This window comes from Somniosus microcephalus, chromosome 15 (assembly GCF_052327205.1).
Source record: "Somniosus microcephalus isolate GS21.2 chromosome 15, FLI_Smic_1.0, whole genome shotgun sequence".
Classification (NCBI taxonomy): Eukaryota; Metazoa; Chordata; class Chondrichthyes; order Squaliformes; family Somniosidae; genus Somniosus; species Somniosus microcephalus.
The window spans coordinates 80,325,943-80,330,167 of record NC_141001.1 but is presented as its reverse complement, the minus strand read 5'-3'; the positions used below and the strand labels follow the sequence as shown (position 1 = coordinate 80,330,167).

At 43.4% G+C, this 4,225-nt stretch overlaps 1 pseudogene; it reads right to left on the bottom strand.

Moving 5' to 3' along the window:
• Window positions 1–2,021: 2,021 nt before the first annotated feature.
• LOC147107055 (uncharacterized) lies at window positions 2,022–3,807 on the bottom strand (annotated as a pseudogene).
• Between the last annotated feature and the right edge of the window lie 418 nt (window positions 3,808–4,225).

Sequence of the window (4,225 nt, the reverse complement as noted above, 5' to 3'; positions counted from 1 at the left end):
TAGCCACGGATGGCTATCTTTTCTTTTTACACCCTTTTTTCCTCAGTGGAATATATATTTTTTGGAAGTTGTAAAATAACTCCTTAAATGTACACCACTGATCATGTACCGTCTTACCCTTTAATCTATTTACCAGTCCACTCTAATCAATTCCGCTCTCATACCTTCATAGTCTCCTTTATTCAAGCTCAGCACACTTGTTTGAGATCCAACCTTCTCACCCTCTACTTGAATATGGAATTCAACCATGTTATGGTCACTCATTCCAAGGGGATCCTTTACTAGGACATTTTTAATTAATCCTGTCTCATTACACAGGACCAGATCTAAGGTTGCTTGCCCCCTGGTCGGTTCAGTTACATACTGCTCAAGAAACCCATCCCTAATACACTCAATGAACTCATCCTCAAGGCTGCTCTGCCCAATTTGATTTGTCCAGTTAATATGATAGTTAAAATCCCCCATAATTATAGCTGTTCCCTTATTACAAGCCTCAACTATTTCCTGATTAATGCTCCGTCCAACAGAGTTGCAACTGTTCTGAGGCCTATAGACTACACCCACTAGTGTTTTTTTCCCCTTATTATTCCTTATCTCCACCCAAACTGTTTCAGTATCCTGCTCCTTTGACCCAATATCATTTCTCTGTATTATAGTGATTCCTTCCTTTATTAACATAGCCACCCCACCTCCCCTCCCTTCCTGCCTGTCCTTCCTGATTGTTAAATAACCTGGTATGTTTAATTCCCAGTCATGGTCACCCTGCAGCCATGTTTCTGTAATGGCCACAAGATCATAGAAACATAGAAACATAGAAGGTAGGAGCAGGAGTAGGCCATTCGGCCCTTCGAGCCTGCTCCGCCATTCAACGAGATCATGGCTGATCATCCAAACCCTAGCACCCGGTCCCTACACCGACAGCCATCCCACCCAAGCCCTATCCCCGTAACCCCGTAACCCCACGTATTTAATCCCCTCTAACACTAAGGGTCAATTTTTTATCATGGCCAATCAACCTAACCCGCACATCATACCCATATGTAGTTATTTGTGCCATTAACTCATTGATTTTGTTATGAATGCTACGTGCATTCAGATAAAGAACTTTCAAATATGTTTTGTGACACTTAATTCCTGTTTTGTCCCCTTTTACTACTTTACCTTTTACTCCATACCTTCTGTCCCTTCCTGACATGTTCTGTTTTTTAATTTCCCCACTGCTACCTAAGTCTATGACCTTCTCCATTGTCATTTCTGTTATTTGCTCTCTAGAAACCTCCCCCCCCCCACTAATTAGTTTAAAGCCCTCTCTACAGCCCTAGTTATATGATTCGCCAGGACTCTAGTCCCAGCACTGGCCAAGTGGAGTCCGTCCCAATGGAACGGCTCCCTACTGTCCCAGTGTTGGTGCCAGTGTCCCAAGAAGCAAAACCCATTTCTCCCACACCAGTCTTTGAGCCACGCATTTAACTCTTTAATTTTATTTATCCTAGCCAAATTCGCTCATGGCTCAGGTAATAACCCAGAGATTATTACCCTTGAGGTTCTGTTTTTTAATTTGACCCTGAGCTGCTCATACTCCTTTAACAGAACCTTCTTCCTTGTCCTATCTACGTCGTTTGTACCAAATTAGCTTTACAGTTCCTGTTTTATCTAGGTTCTACATTCCTAAGCAAGGATAGGAGACAAGCTTATCATCCTTCTAGTTTCCACTAATTTTAATTCTAAGAAGTTATAGTTTCTTCTAATTTTTAATTCTAAGAAGACATTTTTGTCCCTTTACAATCCCCCCTTATGGCCCTTGGCTATATGCCCAAGCCAGGCCATTTCCCTATTACTTTCTTATGGGTGAGCCCCAGGTTTGCCCCTCCGTTTGGGTAGCTAGTTCCCAAACTGCAGGATCTGCCTGTTGACATTCCCATTGAGGTTATATAAGATAAGTCCTTTCTGCCGGACTTTTTAAATTTGCCTTATCCAGTTTTTTACTTATTGCTCTCTCTATGGCTTGTCTCTTATTCCTGCTACATTTTTGACAGGATAACAACAACAAGATCACCAATACAGCACCTTGTACAACAAGCAATACATGTGATATTATCCTTATCCAGGGGTGTATTTGCACATTGAGTCCAGCATTCCAAAACTTAGTATACCAAGGCCGACTAGCCAACATTTCTTCAGTGTCCTTTTGTAGCTTATCTATTTCTTCCATCAAAATAACATACTTTTGTCTTTGCTTCTGAATGTCATGCTCCAGTTGGGTCTGTTCTTCGTTCAGTTCAGGTATCGGTTTTCCTTGTGGCCTTATTGCCTTTGTATACCCTTCTTGGATAGTGTCTGTCACTGTCCCATTAATAGTTTCTTCTTTTAGTTCAGGATATATGATATACCCATTAATATATGTCTCTTCTTGTGGGGTAAAGCAGAAGTCAGTGTCCATGATGGCACAGAAGGTGGTCCCTCCCTTATTCGTAACTGTCATATTGGGTGCCTTGGTGCTTACACACCATTCTTCATTCCCTTGCAGGGCGGCGATTGTTTCGGAATCCCGTGTCATTGGCGTGATACTCAATGTGCACCCTTCCGTTCGGCCATAACCACAGTCATCCTTAGTCATTCTTGGTGGATCTTGGCATAAAACAACTTGGTTATTTCGATAACAATCATCTATGTTAATACCCCTCGTACTGTTCTCTTTAATCACATGTCTGGACAAGTCATGGTAGCGCAAGCGAGTTTGGTTCCTTATCTCCCCTATATTGTTTGTTTGGTATAAGGCATCTCCTTTTGTTACATCATACTGTGGTATTGATGGTACAAATCCTATTATATATAAATGTCCGGTTATGCATCTAGCTTTTGGTATCTAAGCATGACTATTCCTCCGTACCTCACACGTATGAGTCAAGTTTTTATCTAAGGTCCAATTGGTAAATACATCATTCGGTATCCAATCCGGCACTTCTCCATTTTGGAGTTGCTCTAGGTTATGTTGTACTTCACTAAGTATCCATGCTCCGTACCCTGCGCAAACTATTTCCGACTGTAGTTGCCGGCTCACGTCTTCCCCTGCTTTGTTTATCAAATTTATAGTTCTGGCGTGGTCCCGCAACGTGTGGGCCACTTGTAGCAATTCTCCCTCCGTACCATCACCTAGCTGTGCCTGCAGTCTTTGATTATCCCCATCCCTACCCAACAATCCTTGTAAGATTCGGATTAGGGCAGCAACCTGATCGTCTATGGTGTGCGGGTCTATAGTGTTCACCGTCGCAACCCCTGCCGTGTATCCCATGCCTGCCGGTTCTAATATCCCTCTTTTCTCCCGGTCCCCTTTTCTACCTGTCCTCCTTTTCACATTAAATGTCATGGTTCCTGATTCAGGGCCTTCAAGAGCTCGTAGGGTCAAGTTATTGTACAGGCTTACGGTTTCCTTTCCACAAAAGCTGGGAATGTTTATATCCATTAGGTTTAGGAACACCGTAATTATTCTTTGGCGTACCCCAAAGTGTATTTTATCCTTGGTTTTCTTTATTACCAATCCCCCTTTTGCTCCTGATCACAGCTAACGTCGCTCGAGTTTCTGTAATACAGGCCTTGTTGGTCTGTTTGGCCGGCCTGCACAGCTTCTCCCATGGCTCCCCCTATAAGGGATAAGATCCTGTAAAACATAATATTTCCCGGTCATCACCAGTTAATTAGGGTCCATGCCTTTTCAACTGGGTCCAGTGTTTCAATTTGCCGGTGCCCCTTATATCTATGCATGCGCATGTGTCACTTACCATTATTAAGTGATAGGGGCCGGCCCATTTTGGCAAGAACCCGGGTTTCTCTGGGTTGTTAATCTTTACCATTACCTGACTGCCTACTTGGAGTATTTTGACTTTCTGTTCCTTGGTGTCATTCTCTAAGTCTTTAATTACTTGCTCGTCTCTAGCCTGTGCTTTCAGGTCGTGTAAATGCTTACAGAGGTCTATCACAAACCTCCGTATTCTGTCTTTATATGATCCTACGTCCTCACTTCCTGTGACCAATACCTCGGGCAGTCTCATTGCTCTCCCTGTCATTAACTCAAAGGGTGTCAGTCCTGTCGTCCGGCTAGCGGTTGCCCTTAATTTCATCAGGACTCGGGGTAACATGTCCACCCATCCCTGTCCCCGCGGGGTGGCTTCTTCCTGTATGTTAAGCATGTTCACCTCCTCGGGCCCAATTGCACATGCACCGACTT